The sequence below is a fragment of the Chiloscyllium punctatum genome, chromosome 23 (assembly GCF_047496795.1).
Source record: "Chiloscyllium punctatum isolate Juve2018m chromosome 23, sChiPun1.3, whole genome shotgun sequence".
Classification (NCBI taxonomy): Eukaryota; Metazoa; Chordata; class Chondrichthyes; order Orectolobiformes; family Hemiscylliidae; genus Chiloscyllium; species Chiloscyllium punctatum.
The window spans coordinates 3,343,890-3,368,494 of NC_092761.1; the positions used below are offsets into that span (position 1 = coordinate 3,343,890).

At 46.4% G+C, this 24,605-nt stretch overlaps 1 long non-coding RNA gene across 2 annotated transcripts in view; it reads left to right on the forward strand.

The window, feature by feature from the left end:
- LOC140494021 (uncharacterized) overlaps positions 1 to 17,898 on the forward strand; it is a 41,794-nt gene extending 23,896 nt beyond the window's left edge. For both annotated transcript variants that reach the window (XR_011963832.1, XR_011963833.1), the window contains 3 exons: positions 3,044 to 3,313; positions 11,773 to 11,900; positions 17,298 to 17,898. This is a non-coding gene — a long non-coding RNA (uncharacterized lncRNA). The remainder of the gene's footprint in view (positions 1 to 3,043; positions 3,314 to 11,772; positions 11,901 to 17,297) is intronic.
- Positions 17,899 to 24,605: the final 6,707 nt, after the last annotated feature.

A 24,605-nucleotide genomic window follows, 5' to 3' on the forward strand; every position in this document is an offset into this window, starting at 1 on the left:
ATTGAAATGACTCTTTGAAATTCAGTCCCAACTTCAACCTTCAGACTGTAGCCTGAGACCATCCCCCTCACTGTGGATAACACCCTCACCCTTCATGTCATCTGTAAACCTTCTGCTATCACATCCAACTCATTAATGTACATAATAAACAGCGATGGTTCCTGCACCGATCCCTGTGGTACATCCGCTGGTGAAAGGCTTCTCATCACAGAAACAACCCTCCACCAGCTTTGGATCCAATTTGCCAACTTGCCTTGGATCCCAGTGGCTCTTCCCTTTTGGACCAGCCTTCCATGTGGGACCTTGTCAAAGGCCTTAATGAACTCCCTGGAACCCACATCATCTGCACTGCCCTCATCAATATTTTCAATCGTAATTTCAAAGAAAGCTCAGCTGAATCCATCAGACAGGATCTTCCTTTACCAAATCCGTGCTGACTACCCCGAATTGTTTCCTGCCTTTCCAGTTATTGATTCAAACTGTCCCTCAGAATTGTTCCCAATAATTTCCTTCCCACTGCTGTCAGACTATCTGCTCTGTAATTACCTGGCCTTTCCTTTGGGTCCAGTGACTACAACTGTCTTCGTTTTAACATTGTTATGGAAAAAAGATCAGACAGGCTGACAGATTAAGGTGTGAAACTGGAGCAGGGCCAGATTTGGAACCATGAGGCAGGATCGAGCGAGGTCGATTGTGTGAATTAAAACTCACACAACACCAGGTCATAGTTCAACAGTTTTATTTTGAAGCACTAGCTTTCGAAGCGCAGGTGATCATCCTAAAATATGACAGGATTAAACAAAATTTGTTTGATATTACATTCCATGACACTGCTATCCTGTTGCTATAAATTCTGAGCCTTATGATTGTGCTCCACAACCACCTGATGAAGTAGCGCTCCAAAACCTAGTGCCTCCAGATAAACCCGCTGGGCTGTAAGCTGGTGTTGGGTGATTTTTAGCGTTGTCCACCCCAGTCCAACACCGGCTCCTCTACATTATGACTACCATCAACTGAGCGAGTCTGTTTAAAGGAAAATGAATGACTGGCAAACGGGAAGCTTTTAAAAATGTGATCTCAAGAATCCAGGGCCAGTATGTCCCTGTTAGAGTGAAGGGAAAATCTGGCAGGTTCAGGGATCCCTGGCTGATGAGGGATATTGAGGCTCTGTTCAGGAATAGAAAACAGCATACATAGACTTTAAGCTATTCATATCTTCTTCCAGTCCTAAAGACATGATCAATCTCAGGTCCCTGCAGCACTCCTGATCTGTAGAACTCACTGCAATGCCTGTGACTATCTGATCCAGTTCCGAAAAGACTCACTATCTGTGTAACATCCTCCCTTGCATATCACCCATCCTGTCAATATCGGGTCTTCCAGTCTGTCCATCATCTCCTCATCTCCATAACCTTCTCCATCTCTTACACCCCTATCTGTGTAAATGTCACCTTCCCCTTCAAAATTTCCACTTTGACCAAACTGCAGGAGTTACTAATGCTCCCTTATCTGTGAAAATGTCTCCAACCAAAATGGATGTCCTTATCTCCCGGTCAAATTGTCAGACACCACCCCCTCTATACCTAAATAACCCCCAGAACCTAAGCCTTTCAATAACTATAAACATCTTCAGTCACGACTGCCCTCCACATATCTGCTTGTTCTTTTCATTTATAAAACTGTCTAGATTTCTGTAATCTGCTCCATTCACCTAAAACATTCCTGTCTGTGCAAACCACCCCATCCTACCAACATCCTTATGCCTGTAACTGCTGCATCCCTCCTCACCTCCCCATCTCCATGAACTCCTGTAAACCCTACAGCTTTCCACATTTCTGTAACACCTTGTGGCTCTCTGGTCCTCCCTCCCTGTGAAACCACCTCCAGTCCTCACACCCCTCCCAGTCTGGGTCGTCTGCTCCAGATCAGGCCATTGCTGTCTCTGTTATATCCTGACAATCCTAGCACACCTTCCTGTTTGTGTCTCTTCATTCAGATCCCATCTCTCCAGCTTTTTGAAACCCCTTTGTGCCATTGTGAGCCTCCTTATTTAGAATATAGAGCAGTACAGCGCAGTGCAGGCCCTTCGGCCCTCGACGTTGCACTGATCTTTCCTTTCTGCTTGTCTCCGGCCACATTCCCATGCTGTTCTGACGCGTCACCTTTTCTCTTTGGATTTGGAAAGCTCATTTCACTTGAACCTTGTCCCTGCATCCTCTCTGTCAGTTTCAAGCCCTGTCCATAAACCTACCGACATGATTGGCCAGGACACTGATCCCAGCACAGCTCCAGTGGGACCATCGGAATGGATTTTTAAAAAAAATCAAGTATGGGTTATGGGTGTCACTGGCTGACCAAACTTTCTTGCCCAGCCCTAGCTGCCCCTGAGCTGAGTAACCTGCTCGACCATTTCAGAGGGTTATTGAGAGGCAAACACTTTGTTGTGGGTATGTCGTGCAGACCACGTGAGGAAGGGCAGATGTCTTTCTTGAAAGGCGAAGTTTTTGGATTTATTGTACATCAGTAATGGTATTGATGGATTGACAATTACTGTTTTAAAATAATCTATTTCAAATTCCACCATTTCAGATGGTGGTGTTCAAACCTTCCTCCCCTGAACATTAGCTGAGGATTTCGATACATGCTCTAACAATAACACCACTAGGCTATCACTTCACCTGCTTACAGGCTATTCATCCCTGAACACTGATACCAGTGCATCATGGAGACAAACCTGTTTCTCTTTCATGATTGTTTGATCCTGATACTTTCCTGCACTCTTGTGATGTCACTCAGTATCTCTCCATGTGGTATCCCTCATTGTGGGTGTCCAATTCATGCCTCTGTCAGTGTCTCTCACTCTTGCAGCTGCTCCAGATCCTGAACCAACAGAATTCTCCACTCCAGAGGGACACAGCAGCACAGACCAGGAATGGAGACGGGAATTTTCCAGATCTCTGTGGGAATTACTGCCATTCTCCATGTGTAATCTTCACTACATCAGTCTAATTTCCCATCCTGTCTATTTCTCTGTCTCCTGCAGGGAATCAGGAAGTTCCTTACTCAATCGACTTCCCAACTACAGGATGTCTCGTCCATCACCACACTGAAGGTGGTCGGTCAGCCAGACAGACAAAGGGCAGGGAAATCTGGAATCTTCAATAAATCCTGCAGTGAGATAAGATCACTCACAGTGAACAGAGCAGAGAGCAATGAGAGGGCTCCAAACATCGGCTAACAAGACATTACTTAGATACAGTTCTGGAGGGGGAGCACAGTACAGACACACCCCAGGTCAATCACCAGCCCTACTGTAAGTTTTGTTGCATTGAAACAGCATCGGGACTGTCACAATTATCAATCCAGGCCTGTGATGTCTTTGCGATCATCAGTATGACAGAGGGGAAAGCAAGTTTCTCATGAGTGTGAGGGAATGCTGCCTGGGATCTTTCTGCTCTGTGTTCCCCAACAGTACATATACAATGTCTCGTGGACCAGTGTCTTCAATAATTTTTAACTCCTATAACAGTTCCTGTCCCTGTAACCTCCTCCCTTCCTGATAGTCCCTCCACAGATTTGAAATATACTGCATTCCATACTACCATATCCATTGCTGGAACTTGCTTCAGTGCCTACAACAGGCCTTATCTCAGTAGTCTCCTCCTCCAATAACTGGAGAAAGAGCCATGCAGAACAGAAACGATTCCTTCGATCCAACTAGTCCATGCTGACCACGGTTCCTGAACGAGTCACATTTGCCAGCGTTTAGTCCCAGTCTCATCAAACCTTCTCCTCTCCATTTACCTGCCCAAATGTCTTTTCCATGATGGAATTGTACTTTTCTCTACCACTTCAGCAGCAGCTCATTCAATATGTGCACCATTCTCTGTGTGGAAATGTTCTCCATTGGTTGCTTTTAAGTATTTCCTCTCCCACCTCATATTTTTGCCCTCTAGGTATGGATTCCCCTACCCTGCTGTCGAGACCTTCAATGTTAAACCTATGTAAAGCTCTCATGTTTTTATAAACCTTTATAAAGTCAGCCCTCAGCCACCTACACCCAATGGAAATATGAAGGATATTGATACAAATATCTCTGCCACATTCCCCACTGCCACTTTGCCTCAATGTTCTGGGATACACTTGTTCAGGACCTAGGGCTTTCTCTACCTTTGTGTGCTAAGACCTCTTGCACCACCTCTTCTGTAATGGGGACTCTTTTCAAGACATCACTATTTATTTCCGTTTGTTTCCTAGTCTTTGTCCATAGTACGTTCTGACATGTAAAATTGATTTCAGGTCGCTCCCATTTCCTGTGGTTCCAGGCATGGATGGCCTTATTGATCTTTGAGGTGCCCCATTATCTCTCTAGTACCTTTTTTGTACTTGTATGCTGTAGAATCTCTTTGGATTCTCCTTAACCTTATCTGCCAAATCTATCTCATTCCACCCATGTTGTTTTCCAGCTTATCCAGCCCCTCTGTTTCTGTCAAACGCTCCAGTATCAGTAACATCTTCGTCAATCTTTGCTCCATTTACAGTTTCAGAATATGCTTCCTGAAGCAGGCGGATCAGAATTCTCCACAGTATTCCAACTGGAGTCCCAGCAATGTCTGATACAGCCGGATCATGATGGACCAACTCATGTACTCAATGCTGTGACCCATGAGGGCCAGTGTGCCAAATGTTGTTTTCCCCATCCTGTCCACCTGTGACACCACTTCCAAGGAACAATGTAAATGCAGCCCTTGGTCGCTCTCTGTTAGACAACACTGTCGAGAGCTCTGCCACTAATTGTGTTAGTCGTCCCTGGTTTATCTTAACAAAATCCAATAACTGAATTCTGCTCCATCTTTAATTTCTTGACCCGCTGGCTCAGTTGGTTAAGATCACCTTTGATAACTGTATTCATTGCCCAATATAACACTTATTTTACTATCCACAAACTTACTAACAATAATTCATATATTCTTGTTTATGTCAATAATACACATGCGTGACTCCAGCACCAATGCTTATGGCACACCGCTGGTCAGAGGCCCCCAGTCTGCACAACAATCCTCTCCCACCATCCTCTGTCTCCTACTGTCAAGCCCATTTTGTGTCCTTTTGTCTTGCTCTCCCTGATCCCATGTGATCTAACCTTACTAACCAGTGCACCACGATAAACCCTGTCTCAGGCCTTGCTGAAGTCGGGATAGACAACGTCTACTGCTCTGCCTTCATCCATTTTCTTGGTCACGTCTTCAACAAACTCTATCAAATTTGAGCGACAGGACTTTGTATGCACAAAGCTATGCTGACTATCCCTAATCAATTGTTGCCTTTCCAAATGCATGTAAGTCCTGTCCCGTGGAATTGCTTCCAACAACATTTGCACCACTGACATCAAGCTAATTGGTGTTTATGTCCCCAGCTTTCCATCGCAGCCTTTCCTAAATACTGGCCCAACATTAGGCAACCTCCAGGCTCCGAGCTCACCACCCGTGGCTGTCAGTGATAGAAATATCATTGTAAGTTTCTTCCCTAACTTACCCCAATGTCCTGCGATATACTTGATTAGTTCCCAGGGACGTATCTAATTTTAATGTGTTTGAAAGCCTTCAGCACCTCCTGTTCTCCAATGTGGACTCGTTTGAAAATATCACTGTTTATTTCCCTGCTTCCCCAGTGTGTATTCGACAGTAAGTTCTGACGTGAAGTGTTTGTTTTGAATCTCACCCATTTTCTGTGGGTTCACACATAGATGACTTTAAGGGGTCACATTGTGTCCCAAGTTAATCTTCTGTTGTTAATATACTTTTAGAATCTCTCTGGATTTTCCTGAACCTTCTATGCCAAAGCTCTGTCAGTTCCCCTTTAGGCCCTCATGGTTTCCCTCTTAAGAGTATTACTACACCCACAATGTTCTTCAAGGGATTGACTTAATCCAGCTGGCTATATAGGACATGTGCCCCCTTTGGTCTTGACCAGAACCTCAATATCGCCAGTCATCCAGTGTATCCCAATTGTGTCAGCATTGTTCTTCACACTAACAGGAATATGCTGGCCCTGAAATATTAATTTATCTCTCTTTTGAAAGAGTCCCACTTGCCCGACATTCCTTTACTTGCAAATAGCCTCCACGAATCAACTTTTGGACAGTGTTGCCTAATAACTTCTGGACGGGGCAAGGCCAGTTTTGAACTTTAACTTGTGGACAAGGCCTGTCCTTTTCCATCGCTATTTTCAAACTAATAAAATTGTGGTGACTTTGCAAAAGTGCTCCCCCACAAACTCTTCAGCCCCTTTCTCTACCTTGTTTCCCGAAGGGAGGTGTGGTTGTATCCTTTTCTGCTGTCGGGCCAGTTACGTCCTGATTGAGACAGTTTTCTTGAACACACTGAACAAATCCCTCCCATCCAAGCTGTGAACATTATGGCAGTCCCAGTCTAGGTTTGGAAAGTTTAAATCCCCGACCATTAACATCCCTATACTTCTTAAAGATATCTGAGATCTCTGACATATTTGCTGCTCAATTTCCCGCTGACTACTGCGGGCTTGTAGTACAGTCATATCAAACTGATTATTCATTCTTATTTCTCAGTTCCAGAACAGCTTCACTGGGCGATGCCCAGGAATATCCTCTCTCAGTGCTGCAGTGATGTTTTCACTGATCAAAAACACCACTCCCCCTCCTCCCTTGTCTCCCCTTCTATCCTTCCTGTTGAATCTGTCCTCTGGAACAATGATCTGTGAGTCCTGTCCGTCCCTTAGCTGTGTTTCTGTAATTCCTGTGATTTCCCAGTCCCATGTTCCCATCTATGCCGTGCGTTCATCTGCCTGACCTGTCAGGCATTTTACATCAAAATAAATGCAGCTTAATCCATCAGTTTTCCCTCATTGCCTGCTGTGCTCTAGCCTGGTTATCAATTGAAATTACTCTGTTGATATTCTGTCCCAGCCTCAACCTTCAGACTGTAGCCTGAGACCATCCCCCTCACTGTGGACAACACCCTCACCTTTCATGTCATCTGCAAACCTAACAATGATACCTTCTGTTTTCATATCCGAGTGATTAATGCCCCTAAGGAACAGCAAAGGCTCCTGCACAGGACTCTGTGGTACACTCGCTGGGCAATGGTTTTCAATCACAAAACCAACGCTCCAGCAATTGTGGATCCAAATTGCCAACTTGCCTTGGATCGCATGGGCTCTTCCCTTTTGGACCAGCCTTCCATGTGGGACCTTGTCAAAGGCCTTAATGAACTCCATGGAACCCACATCATCTGCACTGCCTTCATCAATATTTTCAGACACCATTTCAAAAAACTGAACTGATTTCACCAGATAAATCTTCCTGTATCAAATCCGTGCTGACTAACCCTAATCAATCCCTGCCTTTCCAGTTATGAATTCAAACTGTCCCTCAGAATTGTTTCCAATAATTTCCCTCCCCCTGCTGTCAGACTATTTGCTCTGTAATTACCTGGCCTATCCCTGCTGCCCTTCTTAAACAGAGGAACTACATTAGCGATCCTCCAGTCATTCAGCACTTCACCTGTGGCCAGCAAAGTATTAAATATATCCACCAGGGCCCCAGCAACCTCTTCCCTTACCTCCCATAGCTGCGTGGGTTACATTTCAGTGGGCTCTGGGGATGTCTCCACCTATTTATGCTTGTGAAAACATTTAATATCCCCTCCTTATTGATCTTTCCACGTTCTAGAACCTCACCATTCCAAATGAAATCCCCGGCTACAATGCCTTTCTCCTGTGTTAATACAGATGGGAAGTATTTATTGAAGACCTCACCTACATCCTCTGGCTCCGTGCACAGCTTGTCCCTTTGGTTTCTAACAGGCCTCACTCTTTCGCTGGGAAGCCTGTTATGCTAACGATGATGATGAAACACCTTGTGGTTTTTCCTCAGTTGTATCTGCCAAATGTACTTCATGACCATTGTTTGTCCCTCATTTTCTACAAACCCCTTGCCCTCTCTATACTTGTGAATGGCTTCTCCTGATTTTATTGAACTGGATTTTCTTTATCAAACTCACGATATCGCTTGATCAGTATTCCCTGGACTTGCTGCCTTTACTATTCACTCTTCAAGGAATACACTGGCCCCGGGTTTTCATAGCATCACTTTTAAATACTCCACCTTCCTCATATCAACCCAACTGCAGGGAGTTCCTCCCTGTCTCTGTTTGCCAGATCCTCTCTAATGAAGGCAATACTGATCAGAGACTCAGTTGTGAGGGGCATAGACAGGAGACTGTGTGGCTGCAGAAGAGACCCCAGGATGGTGTGCTGCCTCCCGGGTACCAGGGTCAAGGATGTCTCTGAGCGGTTACTGAATATTCTGAAGGAGAGGGTGAACATCCAGAGGTCATTGTGCACATTGGCCCACATGACAGAGGTAGACAAAGGGATAGGCCCCTGTGAAATAAGTACAGGGAGTTAGGTAAGTAGTTAAAAAACAGGATATTGAGGTTAATGATCTCCAGATTACTCCCATGCCACGTGCCAGTGAGGATAGAATTAGAAAGATCGGCCAGGTGGATGTGTGGCTGAGGCGCTGAGGCGCTGGTATAGGGGGTAGGGTTTTCAGTTCTTAGGTCATTGGGATCTCTTCTGGGGTAGAGGTGACGTGTACCGGGGGATGGGTTGCACTGGAAGCAGAGAGGCACCAGTATCACTGCGAAGAGATTTGCTAGTGTTACCCGGCAGGAGTTAAACTAGTTTGGCAGGGAGTTGAGATTCTGAATAAGACAGGGGCCATCAACTAGTCAGGGGAAAATACATGAGCCATTCGAGAGCAAATTTCCTATCTAGGATATCCGGGGCACAGTATAGGGAGGGAAAATACCTCTGGTTTAAAAGGCATTAATTTCAACGCACGAGGTCTGACTGGTAAGGCAGACAAGTTCAGACCATGGATTAGCTCAGGGAACTGGGATATTATAGCCATAACAGAAACATGTCTGAGAGAAGGAAAGGACTGGCCGCACAGTGTTCCAGGATACAGAAGCTACAGGTGTGACAGAAGGACAAGTAATTGAAGAGGGGAAGGTGTCCCTTTGATTAGGGAGGACAGAAAAACAGTGCTGAGAGACAATATTGTTAAGTGGTCATCAAATGAGGCCGTATTTTTTAAAGTTAGAAACAAAAAGGTGGTGGTCAGTCTGCTGGGATGTTCTAGTCCCCCAAATAGCCAGCGGGTACAAGAGGAGAAAATGTGTAGTCAGATTGCAGGTACCTATAAAAATAATAGAGTAGTATTGGATGGAGATTTTAGCTTCCCTGGATTGACTGGGTCACCCAGATTGTAAAAGGACCATACAAGGTGGAATTTGTCAAATATGTCTAAGAATGTATCCTAAATCAAGATGTAGATGGATCTATGCTACTCAGGTGGATGCAACACTGGACCTCCTCTCAGAAATCGAAGTCGGGCAAGTGATTGAAGTATCAGTCAGAGAGCACTTGCGGTCCAGTGACCACAACTGTCTTATTTTTAACATAGTTATGGAAAAAGATCAGACAGGTCCACAGATTCAGGTCTTAAACTGGAACAGGGCCAACATTGGGGCCATTCAGAAGGATTGATCAGGGGTTGATTGGGTGAAGGTAAAAATCACACAAGACCAGGTTAACATCCAGCTGTTTACAAAGGAACCTTGATTATCTGAACAAGATGGGCGGGCAATAGTACATTCAGATAATTGGTTATTCGATTAATTAATTCCATGCCTTTTCTCTGGGGCTCGGAGTTTTTGGTAATGTCTAGTCCCCGTTGAGGTGACTAGGCAGCAGCAAACCATGCGTGAGCCCTCATGCACCGCCAACTCCAGAAAACACCCCGCTGCTCGGCCCCAAACCCTTCCAACAACGCCCCCACCCACACCTCAACATCGCCTCCCACCCGTTCTCAAACCCTTCCAACACCAACCCACGCCAGCCCTCCGCCACAAAAACCGCCCACTGCCACCCTCCACTTGCCACCCAACCCGCCCCCAAACCCATCCAACTTCACCCTCCGCCTGCCTCCAACAGTTCACCCCAACCCCAAACCAATCCAACACCGGCCCACGCCGCACCCGCCTCCAAAGCCGTCCAACACCACCCTCCACTTGCCACCCACCCCACCCCTAAACCCATCAATCATTACCCTACGCCCACCTCCAACAGAGCACCCCACCCACCCCTAAACACATCCAATATCACCGTCCGCCAGCCTCCAACAGAGCACCCCCCGCCCCAAACCCATCCAACACTACCCTCTGCCACCTTCTACAGAGCACCCCGCCAACAACAAACCCATCCAACATCACCTCCCCGCCCGCCTCCAACAGAGCACCCCGCCCGTCCCAAACCCATCCAATTTCACCCTTCGCCCGACTCCAGCAGTTCATCCCCAACCCCAAATCCATCCAACACCGACCCACACCGCCCTGCCTCCAAAACCGTACAACGCAACCCTCCACATTCCACCCCACCCATCCCAAAACCCATCCAACATCACCCTCCGCCCGCCTCTAACAGAGCAACCCGTCCGCCCCCAAACTCATCCAGCATCACCCTCCGCCCGCCTCCAACAGAGCACCCCGCCCGCCCCCAAACCCTCACTGTGAAACCATCTCCAATCTCCACACCCATCCCAGTCTGGGCCATCTGTTTCAGATCAGGACATTGGTGTTTCTGTTACCTCTGGCACTTCGAGCAAATCTTCCTAATTGTGTCTATTCGTTCAGATCTCATCCTCTTCAGCCTCCTGAAACTTCTTCCTGTGAGCCTCCCTGTTTAGAACACAGCACAGTTTCTCTTGTAAAAAATATTTCTGGTGACCAACTCTTATTTATTCCTGTGTCACAAGTTATTGCTGATACTTTGACAATTCCAAAAAAAACTGTAATTGATTTTTTCCCAGAAATTGCTGTCACAGCCTAATTCACTAGTTTGCAGTTTTAGTTAAACTTTGACCCATTCCCGTTCCCTTCTGCTTGTATTCAGTCACATCCTTATGCTGTTCTGATGCTTCACCTTTCTCTTTGGATTTGGAAAGCTTCTTTCACCTGAACCCTGTCCCTGCATCCTCTCTGTCAGTTTAAAGCCCTGTCCATAAACCTACCGACATGATTGGCCAGGACACTGCTCCCAGCAGTGTTGTTATTATTTCACTCGTGGGATGTTGCTGTCTCTGGCTGGCCAGCATTTCATGCCCACACCGAGCTGCCCTTGAGCTGAGTGGCTTGCCAGATCATTCCAGTGGGCAGTTGAGAATCAACCTCCTTGCTCTGGGCCTGGATTCATACGTAGCCCAGACCGGCAGCACATAACAGATTTCCTTACTTAAAAGGTATTAAGCAGTTGGATGGGTATCCCCGCTACAGGCATTAAATTCTGGATGAAGGGTCGAGTGAGAGTAACACTAGGCCATTGCCAGGCCCACTGATAGCTCCCTCATCCCTGAGTACTGCTCCAAGTGCACATTCTTCTTTACCGTGGTTTGATCCTGATACCTTTCTGCACTCTGGTGCTATCACACAGTCTCTCTCCATGTGGTATCCCTCACTGTGAGGGTCTAATTGAAGCCGGTGACTGCACCTTTTGCAGCTACTCCAGATCCTGAGGCAACAGAATTGTCCACTCCAGGGAGACGGGCAGCGCAAGCCACGGATGGAGACTGAAATATTCGAGATCTCTGTGGTACTCAGTGCCATTCTCCATGTGTAATCCTGACTGCACCAGTCTAATTTCCCATTCTGTTCATTTCTCTCACTCCTGTAGGTACTCAGGATGCTCCTCACTCAGCAGAACTCCCAATTCCTGTTTCCTTCATCACCACATTGAAGACAGTCGGACAGCCAGAGAGATGGAGAGAGAGATCTGAAGCCTTCAATAAACCCTGCAGTGAGGTAAGATCACTCAGTGAACAAAGCAGAGTGTATTTAAGGGATCGAACTTTGGTCCAGAAGACATGACATAGATACGGTGTTGAAGAATGAACACAGAGCATGATGGTCCCAGGCTCAATCCCCACCGTCTTGTTAATTTTCATCTCTGCTGTACTGAGCCTTCCTCTGACAATATAGGAAGTTGACAGTTATCAGTCCAGGCCTGTGCTGTCTTAGTGAGGATCAGTTCAATAGGGGAAAGCAGGCCTCCCTGAATGAGATGGTATTGAAACCTGGGATCTTTCTGTTCTATATTCCCTCTCTCACACTGTCTCTTGTCGTGTGATGCAGTTATACAGCATGGAAAAATGCCTTTTGGTCTAACTTGTTGTCTTGAATGCTTGTTATTCCCAGAAATTTTCCTATTTCTGTAACCTCTGCCCCTCCCATATTCCCGCTGTATATTTGAAACCTATTCCAATGCTGATGACTCTCCCTATGTGTAAATTGCTCCAGTGTCGATAACATGCCCAATCTCACTAATCTCTGTATAATAATCCCAATTTCTGTAATCTTGCACAATACTTACAGTGCCCCCGCCACTGTAAAATCCTCCAGCCTGGATCAAAGTACCACCTGTGTACCTTCGTTAATCCCCAAGAAAACATGATATCACTGTAACCTTCTGCAGGCCCTAAAACACTCCTGGCCCATAGCACCACACAACCTCAGTAAACTTCTCCCATCCCTACCGACCTCCTTATCTGTATTAACACCTCCAGATCCTTTTCAAGCCGCAACAGCATTCCACATCTCTGTTCGCTCCTCCACTCCCGATAGCCCTCCCAGCACCTCAAACAATATCTCTTCATGTAATTCTGCAATCTGGGGGAGCACGGTGGCTCAGTGGTGAGCAATGGTGCCTCACAGTGCCAGGGAACCCAGGTTCGATTCCAGAATTGGGTGACTGTCTGTGTGGAGTTTTCACATTCTCCCTGTGTCTGCGTGGGTTTCCTCTGGGTGCTCCGGTTTTCTCCCACAGTCCAAAGGTGTGCAGGTCAGGTGGATTGGTCATTCTAAATTGCCCATAGTGTTAGGTGCATTGTCAGCGAGAAGTGGGTCTGGGTGTGTTACCCTTTGGAGAGTCGGTGTGGCCTTGTTGAGCCGAAGTACCTGTTCCCATGCTGTAAGGAATCTAATCTAAACTCTCCCTCTGCGTTCCATTTTACTTTCCCTAAATGTATCCCTCTATCCATTAACAGCCCCAAACCCTTAAAACCTCCAAGTCTCTGTGAACGCCCACAGCTCCAACATCCCCCCTTAACCGTGTAACCTTTTCCAGTCCTGAAACACTCTGAAAATATGGGCATCCTACAATCCTCCTTAACTGCGTAATCCTCTCAGGTCCCTGCAACACCCCCGATCCGTGAAACCAACTCCAATGCTTGTGACTCTCCCAATCAGTTTCTACAAGACTTACTATCTATGTAACATTCTGCCGTCGCTATCACCAGCCCTGTCAATGTAAGCTCCTCTAGTCTCTCCATCAATCTAATCATCTCCATAACCTTCTCCAGCTCTTACACCCCTATCTGTGTAAACGTTACACTCCCTTACTACCATCCCTAAAGCAGTGCGTGCAATGCTCCCTATCTGTGTTAGTGTCTCCGGGCTGTATTGCTGTTCCTGTCTCTGTAAGCTCTGACAGATTGTCCAGCTTTTCGGTCCATATAATTTCCAGAACCTCAGCATCTGACATCAGCAAGTGTTTTCATTAACTAGACCCTTCCATATCTTTGTTTGTTCCTCAATTCCATACAACTTCATAATCTCTGTAAATAGCAACATTGCATAAAATACTCCCTGTCTGTGTAAACTACCCCAATCCTACACTGTGAAGCCTCACTGTCATTTTAATCACCTGTAGTCTCTTTGGATCTCCCTGTATCTTTCCTGACTCCGTTGAATACATATACTGGATTAGTGGTGCTGGAAGAGCACAGCAGTTCAGGCAGCATCCAACGAGCAGCGAAATCAACGTTTCGGGCAAAAGCCCTTCATCAGGAATAAAGGCAGTGAGCCTGAAGCATGCTTCAGGCTCACTGCCTTTATTCCTGATGAAGGGCTTTTGCCCGAAACGTTGATTTCGCTGCTCGTTGGATGCTGCCTGAACTGCTGTGCTCTTCCAGCACCACTAATCCAGTATTTGATTTTTAGTATCTGCAGTCATTGTTTTTACCTCCGTTGAATACAGCCCATCTCATGTTATAACTCCTCTAACTCATATTTTACTCCCCATCTCTGTGATATTCTTCAGTAACTCCAATTCTCATTCTGTGTCTCCGAGCTTCCAATCCCCCTGATCGATGTAAGGTTATTTATCCCTTGCAGCATGTTTAACACCTGTAACAGCCTCCAACTCCTCAATATCTCCTGTTGCTGTAACATCCTCAAATACTACAGCTCACTGTCTTTGTAATATCTTCCAGTAACTGCAACCCTGTCGATTTCTGTATCCTCCTCCAGAACAGCACTCCACATCTCTGTGTAACTGATGGGAATGCTGCAGACCTGCCTTCACAGTCCTCCCTAGCTCTCTGATCGACTGCAGCCCGAGAACCCTCAGCATCTCTGGCTCCTCCAATCCTGACACTTCTCCCTGGCTGTGTGAACTGAACCAACTTCTTCAACCCTCCCTATCTTACTCCTGCAGTTCCAACTATTGTCCATGTCAGTGTAATTCCCAGCACCAACAATCCTCCCGGTCTCAATAAACTCCTGCAGCTCCAACTACCACCCAAATCAGTGTAATCTCCAGTCCGTCCAATCCTCCCAGTCTTTATAAAGTCCTGTAGCTCCAACTACCACCAATATCTCTGTAATCTCCAGACCTGACAATCCCCCCTCTATGTATCTCCTGTAGCACCAATGACCATCCCATCTGTGTAATCTCTAGTCCCTATATTCCTCCTGATCTCTGTAACTCCTTCAGGACTGATAACCCTGTAACTCTCCCTGACATCTTTCAGCATGACAACCTACCTGACCTCTAACCACCAACAGTGATGTCAAACCATCCAAACTCTGTAACATCCTCCAGTCTCTACAGCCCAGCTTTTCTCTGTTAGCTTCTCTGGTGTCTGTATTCCCCTTTATCTCTGGTTACAGATCCTTGCTCAGGGAAACAATATCTCAGTACCGAATCTGTAAGAACACAAGAATCTTTGGTGTATCAATAAATTTGCGTCATTTTCTAAATTTTAACGACTGCAAGTTCAACCTTCTCCACCTCTTCTCATCAATATCCCTCCGTTTTGAAGACCAGCCTGGTGAACCTTCTCTGGGCTGCCTCCAATGCAAGGGCATTTTCCCTCCAGATAGGGGACCAAACCTCTTCACAGTATTCTCAGTGTGGGCTGATTGGAGTCCTCTATAGTTGTTACAAGCCTTCCTAATTTATTTCTCCATTCCCTTTGGAATCAATGCCAGCATTCCATTCACCTTCTCTGTGTCCTGCTGGCCCTGTATGCCACCTTTCTGAGATTTATCCACCAGGATTCCCACGTTACTCCGTGGTGTAGCTTTCTGCAGTTGATCTGAAACCAAGAGGTGACAGCAATAATCAGAAAAGTGTTGGAATGTGTGGTAAACGATCTGCCAGAAATGATAACTGGACAGTTAAAAACCTGTGGAAAAGTGCAGTCCATTTATAGGAGTAGAATTAGGCCATTCGGCCCATCGGGTCTATTCCACTATTTGATTATGGCTGAATTGTTTCTCAACCCCATTCTCTCACTTACTCCCTGTAACCATTGATCTCCTTACTCATCAAGATCCTGGCTATCTCTGAGTTAGATATGTTCAATCACTTAGCACCCACAGACCCATGAGGTAGTGAGTTCAATGGATCCATCACCCTCTGGCTGAATAAATTCCTCCACATCTCTATTCTAAAGGGTATTCCCTTCACTCTGAAGCTGTGTCCTTGGCACCTGTTCTCTCCTGCTCTTGGAAACATCTTGCCCACACCTTCCAGGCCCCTCCGTATTCTGTAAGTTTGAATGATATTCTCCTGCTGCCTCTGAAACTTCATCAAGTGCAGACCCAGAGACTTCACCTGCTCCTCATATGACATGAATTTCATCCCTGAGATCTTTCTTGGAAACCCATTTCTCGTACCCCTTCACAACCTTTGTCCAGACTCTTAATGAATAACGTGTAGAGTGTAGTCCCAACACTGACCCCTGCGGAGCTCCCCCATCACCAGTTCCCATCGTGAAAAAGACCCCTTTCTTCACACTCTCTGTCTTGTGCCAATCAGACAAATCCTCTATCCATGCTCAGCATGTTGTTCTGACAGGGAAATTTCATTTCACAACCACTGCTGGATTTATTTTTCTGTCTGGCTGTAAACAGCAGAGTTTCACCATTACCTTCCCATCTGTAATTCCCTGGAGAAGGTGGTGGGGAGCTGCCTTCCTGACCCACTGCAGTCCTTTGGGTGTAGGGACAGACACAGTGCTGGGAGGATGGAGCATGGCTTGGAGGGCACCTTGGAAATGCTGGTGTTCCCGTGCACCTGGAGCGCCTGTCCTTCCAGGGTATAGTGGTTCCTGGTTTGTGAAGGCCTGTTGAAAGGGCCTGCCTGAGTGACCTCAGTGCGACTTGTAGATCTTTTATTCCTTCATTCATTCACGGACATGAACTTTGATGGCGGAGTCAGCAGTTCTTGTTGATTTTGTGTTGTTCCTGAGAAGGTGGTGAGCTGCCTTCCTGAGCCACTTCCCCAGTCGTTGGAAATTCTGATCACCTAAAATCTCTCCCTTTTAAAATTTGTCACCCCTCCAGCTTCTGGAACACTCCATATAACTGTAATCAATGACAGCACAGATCCCCTTCCTAAATCTCTATTGTTACAATGGTAGCCTGCGCTAAATTGGCACTTTTCGTCCTCCTTATCCATCTTATGACTTCCAGCCCCCACAATCCCACTATTTGGAATGCTTCCATTCTCTGCACCTCCTCATGTCCTGAGGGTCCTTGAACACACCAGTGCTTGAATGTTTATATTCCGCCCGGTTACTGCAAGTCTTCTAACTCTGTAACATCCAACAGTCTCCAGTACCATACAACACTTGCTGGCTATCAATTTGCATTTGTTGAAGTCTAAACATCTCTGTAAGCAGCTCAGAAAAAGCCCTTTAGACTCCACAAAGCTCCATCATGAACAAGCCACTATCTTTCTCTTACCTTTGCCGCCTTCTGTGTATTCAACTCTCGCACTATATTCCAGTAAACCTCTTTAGTTGCTGCAGGTCTCCCTAGCTCCCCGATAACCTGTTCCATCCCATACAGCTCGCTCAATTACTTTAACATCCTCTGCTCTGTCTAATCCTCCTTTTTTCCACTGTCTTCCAGCACAACAGCGATCCTGTAAGAGAGCAGTGCGGAACGGGCTGTTATAAATCTCAGCTGAGGCTTGAGGCCTACCATTACCTCGGAGTCACAAGGGGAGAGACCCTGAGAGCGAGCTGTAGAATATTAATCAGCAGTGAGGATCAAGGCCAACTGGGACTTGGAGTTGGAGAAACAGCAGAGCAGGAGGCTTGAAATCAATACCGAGTCACAGAAGGAGTGACCATGTGAGGGAGCAACATGGAGCCGGAGCTTGAGGCTCACTCACGTCTAGGAGGTGAATGCACCAACATGGGACGATATAAATCAGCACTGAAGATCGAGGCCTAGTCATGCCTGGGATTCACAGAGATGGTGACCCAGTGAGGGAGCAGAGTGTAGTGGGAGCGGGAGGATTACACATCCCTGGGAGTCACAGAGATGGTGACCCTGTGAGGGAGCAGAGTGGAGGGGGAGCTGAAGGATTGCACGGATCTGGGAGTCACGGAGAAAACCTTCTGCTGCTGGGACCTGCCTGCACCGAGTTTGAATGAAGTGCAAGAGCCATCACAGAAAAGGCTGTATGTTCATTGGCTAATAAATACACCATTATTAGTGACTGTCAGTTAATTGCTGTAAGTCAGCAAATTTATTTTTTAACTTCTGAAGGAAAGATTGATCTCAGAAATATGAGGGGGATGTAAAATTCTGAGCCAGTATAATAAATTACGCTCAGTAAGCCACAGTGTAATAAGGGACTTAACATATTATGATGTCCCTGATGTTAACTTAATTCTAAATAATTAAGTAAATTACTCTAGACATGTTGCATTTTAAGACATGGCAAGGCATGTTTGTCAAATTGAAACTGTGTTCTGTTACATTGGGAAGTCAGAGCACCTGCTCATGTCCACGATCAACATTGGGTTGTGGAGCTCAGACAGTGAAGAGAGACTCTGTCATGCTGAGAGTTATGGGGATAGCACACACACAGAACAGACCACCCTGCAGACATGACAGCCTGGAATAAGTAAGGGATGGGGTCTAGGCAATCAAAGAGAAACAGCCAGGGAATCCAGGTATAGCCTGACGTCTCCCTCCCAATTCAGTTTCCCATTTCGGAAGCTGATGAAGGTGCAGTCAGAGCCATGTCTGTGGCCCCACAAACAGTCTAACTGTATAGGAGTGGAGGGAGAAGGAAGGAGGAGCAATAGGCACAGGGGAGTCAGGAAAGTGAAGAAGGTGTCAGCATGTCTGTAATTCGAGGATAGTGGGGTTAAGAATGTTACTGTGTCTGCACGACAATCGTCTGGTGGCCAGTGAGCAGTCAAAGATCATGTCCACGTTGGTAGGGATGGCATGGGTAGGAAGAGTGAAGTGGTCTGGGAATCAGAATTTAGGGAGCTCGGTGGATGGTTAGCAAATGGGAAATCAAATGTATCAATCCCTGGAATACTCCCAGGGCGTGTCCAAGTGAGAAGAGGACTCAGAGTTTTAGGTAGATGAGAGTGTGACTGGAACGATGGTGCAGCAGGAAGGGCTTCAGATTCCTGGGTCATTGGGACTGACTCTGGGGAAGGCAGCAACTGGACAAACTGGATGGGCTAACATGTGACAGAGCTGGGACTGAATTCCTTCTGGGGTGTGTGGGTGGAATTGAAAATAACTTGGTGTGTGTATGGGATCCAAAAAGGAATAGTGGAGGAGATTACCAGGATTCTCAAAATAATGGGAGATACAGTTGGTACTAATTTACAACAACAAGTTTATCAGTGGAAGATGGAGTAAGATAGAAAGCCTTAATTTGAGGTATTCTGCATAGACATGAATACTCGGAGTGTGGGGAGTTCCAGGTGAAGTTTGGTATGTAGAAATCTGATGGACTGATCACCAAGAGCTGGCTCAAGGAATATCAGGACTGTGTGTTAAATATTGCTGGGGATAAAGGATTTCAAAATGATGGAAGGGAAGAGAAAGGATGAAGGTAGAAGTACTGGTTGAGATTAGCATTAGTTAAGGGGTCCAAGAGAAAGAGGATCTGTCCAAGGACAGAATGAATTTGGCTGGAGCTACAGAACAAAAACTGTACACTTACACTGTGAGGTACAGTGTATCAGCCAGCCACCATTGGAAAGGATGGAGAGAATAAATATGCAGGGGCATTTGACAGCGATGATAATACTACCGATTAGTTATACTGAGAAACTTAATTTATCCAAATATTGACTGGGTTATTGTGGTGCAGGGTCATAAGGGACCAGTATCCCTGGATTATATGGAGGAGAGCTCACTTCAGGAGGATGTGTTCAGCCCAAGAGAGCATGTACTGTTGGACCTGGTCCTTGGGAAAGAGGTGGGGCAAGTGGATCCAGTGTCAGTAGGGGAACGTTTTGGGGTGCAGCGATCATTTTTTTTGTAAAGTTCAGTATGATGGGAGAGAATGATATGCAATAATTGAGAGTGAGAAACATTAGTTGACTGAGAGCAGCCTTCAATAAGGCAAGAATGAAGCTGGGAACTTGTCAACAAGGCCAGTGAAATTGTAGCTTTAAATAGCTAGGTCAGATGGAACTGGGATTGTGGAGATGTGGCTGCAGTGTGACCACGACTGAGAACTGGATAATCAAAGGTTTTCCCCATTTCTACAGGAAGGATAAGTAGGCCAACACAGTGAAGTAGTATTATGTATAAAGGATGGGATCAGTATTATTGTGATGCTAATCAATTCACACACTGCTCCTCCCTGTCCTCATCCCTCATCACTGCGTATTGATCCTATCAGATATTTGTAATCTTTGAAAACTTCAGAAAATAGCACAGTATAGAGGAGATGACTCTGTCCACTGTCTGCATTGGACAAGATGTAACGCTTGTTAAAGCCCTAGTTCTGTCTCCCGGGACAGTGTAGGACTTCAGGTGCAGGTCCCGGCACCTTTTTAAAATGGTTTGTGAATTTCTGCATCTACTCCGCTTCCATGTGTGACTCCCAAGTCCCTACCATACTCTGGGTGAAATAACAACTTTCCTCACCAATTCTCTAATATTTCATCCAATTACATTAAAGATTCATCGCTGGTAATTGAGCTCTCTAACAGCAACAAGATGTTGTCTCCCTTTCTACCCATGTCCCTGACAATATGTGCACCCCAATCAAATCTCCTCTCAGCATCCTCCGTTCCAATATTTCCTCATAACTGAACTTCCACTGTCACAGGGTGGAGAATGTCCTCTGTACCCTCTCCAGTCCAATTCCATCCTTCCATGTGACAGAGTGACCAGAACTGCACACAGTCCCCAAGCTGTGATTGAGCTCATTACTTATACAGTTCCTGCATAAGCTTCCTGCTCTGAAATTCATTATTTTGTCTCATAGAGGAAATAATGCCATTTACTACATTAACGAGATTATTGATGTTTCAGCAACCTTCGTTTACCTGCCCACACTGACCATATTCTCATTTTATTGTACATTCCTCTCTATTGTTGATGTCCCCAAATGCCTTGCCTTGCACTTCTCTGGGTTGTTTGCTCCATTCACCTGGACCCCATAGTTTCTGTTTTTTAGCAGCCTGCCATGGGCTCTCTCGTTAAATCCAAGTCAGTCACATGCAGTTACAGGTTAGTGCCTCAAACTGACATAGTTAGATTAATTACACACGATCTTCCTTAAATAAATCCAGACCGACTGTCCTGGAGTCCCTGAGACTTCCTCAGTGACCATTTATCCACTGTCTCAGAATTCCAGCCTCAATATTTTCAGTCGGTCCCTTGCTCCACATTAAACAAAGCTGCGGTGTTAGCTGTTCTCCAGTCCTCCGGCACCATCCCTGCAGCGAGTGAGGATAGGAAAATGTGGGTAACTATAAGGAAGCAAATTTTTCCGGCTTCTTTTCACAGTCTGGAACATTGTGTTACCCCATTTTAAGGATTTGAATCTCCTGTAAAATTCTCCGCTCCAAGTTTGTCGCTCCCAATATTTCACTCTGCATCCCTATTTTGATTCAGACAGACAGAGGCCTGAACCATCTTATGATTTGATCAAGTCTCATTTTAGTTCAGTTTCATGGAGGGTTTCTCTCCACAAGGTGAAGTGCATTTTCTCATGATACCATCCCCAATCTGCCTCATGAACGACCCTCCCTGCCTGCGTGGTTATCTTCTCAACTGACACGAACACGATGATTGTCCCCTTCATCATAACAACTGCCCACTGCCTGGATATCCCAGAATGCACCGGCCTCCCTGCTCCAGGGCCCATTATTAAAATGACAGTACAATCTTAGATTGGCAAGCCAAAACTGGCCTCGACATGGCAGACACGGTAAACCTGGGGCCCCACTTTGTGCCCAAGCCCCTGAGGTTCTGGTGGATTGCATGGTGCAGGAGAGGGACATTATCTTCCTCCAGGACTGGCAGGGGAGGCCACAACACCACACCCTGCCGGCTTGGTCCGAGGCTGACCCCTGGGTCAGTGAGGTGCCAGCCTTCTGGGTGAATGCCCAGCAGTGTAGGAAGGAGGTCAGTGACCTCCCCTCCACCAGGGTAAGTGCAACCATCTGCACTTCGTGCCCTCTCCCTCACTCTCTCTCTCTGTTACTGCACCCACCTCCCACCAAGGTGCATGTTCTCCCACTCTCCCTAAATGCAGCACCTTCTCTCGGTCTCTCTCTAACCTCTTCTCGGTCCCTCTCCCCAACTCTGCCTGGTGTCAGTGCTACCCACTCACTCACTCAGGGCACCTCCCCACCTTTCCCTCAGCTGTCCCAGCACTAACAGCTGTACCAACCTTTTCCATCTCCCTTAATATCTCTTGCTAATTTTCACATTCCAGATGGAACCATCCCACAAGAGGAGAGAAAGAGCCAAGATGATTCAGGGTTCTCCAACATTCATCTCCTCACCCCATCGCAGGGGAAGGATCCTGACACTAACAACCACGAGAGGCTGACTGACCGTGTCCAAGCTCCCGGACTGGGATCTGGGACTTCCCCTGACACACTGTGCTGGGCACTGTGACTGACCACGTCCAAGCTCCCAGACTGGGATCTGAGACTCCCCCACCTCACTGTGCGGGGCACCGTGACTGACTGTGGACAATGATATCAAGCTTCCTGGTTTGTGTCTGTGCTACACACCATGACAATACAGCAGGCGTGTGAGCCTGGTAGCTCTGGCTGAGGAGAAACACCGCTGAGGGCAGGGTCAGGCAAGGCAATAATTCTTTGAGCATTCAAGTCAGCTCAAAGTGAATGTGTACAAACAAGAACTGAGCAGCCCATGAGCTGGGAATGTGTCCCTGAGCACAGTGTCATTGCAACAGCATTGAGTGTGTACAAACACGGAGTGAGCAGGCCCAGAGGGGCAGGCCATGAGCTGGGGGTGTGTCCCTGAGCACAGTGTCCTTGCAGCAGCATTGCAATGAGAGTTGTCAGTGTACCATGAACTGCAGCATTGAAGTACACGTGTACTATCAGTGGGTCAGAGATGTACTGAGATGGCATGGTGAGACTGGCATGTGACAGATGCCAACGACGGGGATGTGGCATACGTGCAGCTTCTGTTAGTGTCCCCTGAGACATTGGTGTCCAAGATAGAAGGCCGTAGGAGCGAGGGGCGAGATGGAGTTACCAGTTAACAGCTCAGACTTTCACGTCAAATTCTCCATATTGAGTTCCCCGACAGTGGAAGGGAGGACATGAACCTGCAAGTTGATGACGGGAGATCAACAGTAATGTGGTTATTGATCATCAGTAATCATTCAGTGAGCATCTCGCCACTGCTGCATACAAATCTTGACTGAACGAACAGTCCAGTACAGGAACAGGCCCTTCAGCCCAGCAAGCCTGCACTGACACATGATGCCCTTCTAAAGTTAAAACATAGATTTTTGCTTCGACACATTCTATGTAATTCTATTTGTTGCTGTCTCTTCTCTATGACAAGATGCCTCTTAAACCTTGCTATGTTAGCTTCTTCCCCTCTTATCAGTCTATTCCAGTCACTTTCACATTCTATCTAGAAAAGCAATAAAAAAACTTGCCGAGTATATCTCCTGAACTTTCTCCTTTACCTAAAACCTACGGTCCTGAGTAATTGATATTTCTACTCTGGGAAAGTCTTTAACTGTCCTTCTCTCTATGTCTCTGATAATTTTGTAAATATCTATCACGTAGCCCCATAGCCAATGATGCCCAGCTGCACACAAACCATGTGTGTTCAATTTCTCCTTCTGGCTAATACCCTCCAAACCAGACAACATCCTGGCAAAACATTTCCAAACCCTCACCAACACTTCCACATCGTTCTGCTGGTGTGGCAACCATTACTGTACACAATATTCTAAATGTACCCGAACTAAGTTTCTCTACAGCTGCAATGTGACCTGCTAATGTTCATACTGCATGCTCCGATGCCTGTCTGCAAGTTTGCCGTCCGTCTTCTTGATCACCCTATCCACCCGGGTTACCACTTTCCGGAAACTGTGGAGCTGTACACCAAGATCCCTTCGGATGTTGATGCAATCAGTAGTTTTTCGTTCCACTTTGTACTTCTCTCCTGCATTCGATCTTCTAAAACGCATCACGTTGCAACTGTCCAGATAAAGTGATATCTGTGTTTTCTCTGTCCAAGTCTGCAGCTGACCTATATCCCGCTGTATTCTCTGGCAATCATCCTCACAACCTGCAACTGCGCCAATCTATTTACAGATCTCCAGTCACAAAAACACTGTTCCATCACTACTCTGTCTTCTATGACGAAGCAGTTCTCTATCCATCTTACTAACTGACCGCTGATCCCATTTCACTTCACCTTCTGTATGAGCCTGCCATAAGGAACCATATCAAAGGCCTTGCTAATGTCCTAAACGGCCAACATCCAGCCCCATGCCCTCATCAATCAATTGTCTCACTTCCCCAAAATAATCAAGTTTGTAAGACAGGATATTGGCAACAAAACTGTGTTGCCTGTTGCTAGTAAGTCCATACTAGAATACTGTTGAAGCTGCACTCATTCAGACAAGTGCTAATTCCATCACATTCCTGACTTGAACCTTGGAGATTAGATTACATTCCCTACAGTGTGGAAATAGGCCCTTCAGCCCAACCAGTCTACATCAACCCTCAGAAGAGTAACCCACCCAGACCCATTCCCCTGCACGATATTGAACCCTAACTAATGCATGAAACACTATGGGCAGTTTAGAATGGCCAATTCACCTGATTTGCACATCTTTGGACTGTCTGGAGGAAACAGGAGCACCCGGATGAAATCCACGCAGACACAGGGTAAATGTGAAAACTCCACAAAGACAGTCACCCAAGGCCAGAATGG